This window comes from Pygoscelis adeliae, unplaced genomic scaffold (genome assembly GCF_000699105.1).
Source record: "Pygoscelis adeliae isolate BGI_AS28 unplaced genomic scaffold, ASM69910v1 Scaffold505, whole genome shotgun sequence".
Classification (NCBI taxonomy): domain Eukaryota; kingdom Metazoa; phylum Chordata; class Aves; order Sphenisciformes; family Spheniscidae; genus Pygoscelis; species Pygoscelis adeliae.
Genome location: NW_008824811.1, coordinates 334,608 through 335,529, shown reverse-complemented (window position 1 = coordinate 335,529; position 922 = coordinate 334,608).

The window sequence follows — 922 nt, the reverse complement described above, 5'->3', positions numbered from 1 at the left end:
GTCCCTGTGGCCATCCTGCCCACCATGGTGACCATGCAGCTGGCTGGCCAGCAGCATAGCCAAGCCCAGCTCTGCTGGCAGCCGCAGCGAGCCACGTGACAAACGTTAAGTGACCCAGCAGTCCCAGGATCAGCTCGGGTAGGCTGCCAGCAGGGCAGCATGGCCACGGGGCTGCCCCAATGCCCAAGGTTTACCCTTTCAGAGCAGCCTCCAACCTCTGGAGACTTCACTGACGGGCAATGCTGTTACCCCCACGGAGGATGGTAGGATGCTGGCTTTCTCGCCATGGCATCCTGGGTACAAAACACAGCCATGAGTTAGGCTGAGCCTTCATTCATGGCCCTGTCTCTGCTCGGACTCAGCAAACACCTTCTCCAGCCCACTCAAGTGTTTGTCAAGAGCCCTTGCCAGCTGCTTGAGAAGACACAGGTTGTTCAACACCTCTTCCAGGAGAAAGGCTCCCCTGGGGTTCAAAACCAGCACATGATGATCCCTCTCAGGGACCAGAATAGCCCTTTGCAATACAAGAAATGGGGGGGGGGCTGGAAAGAAAAACCCAGGATATGCTATTTCTGTCCCGGCAGCGAGCAAACACAGGCCTGGCATCAGCATGGGCAACCTGGCTGTCATCCAGCAGCATCCACCACCGGATGGCTAAGCACATACTGACAACATGCAGGGCAACGTGGTGTTCCTGCGGAGCAGTGGCATAGGGGCTGGGTGGGGATGAAGTGCAGCTCAGAGCACAGTGAGGTCTAGATGTCCGCAACAGGGTGATGGCTTTCTCTCATGCCTTGTAGCTAAGTGCAGAATAAATCCCTCTCTTGCTAATCACCATTGAAGGAGCAGCTGATAATGTTTTACCTTCCCTTCTCTCCTGCCTCCCACTACTCCAGGTCACAGCCGCCAGCACTCAGACTGC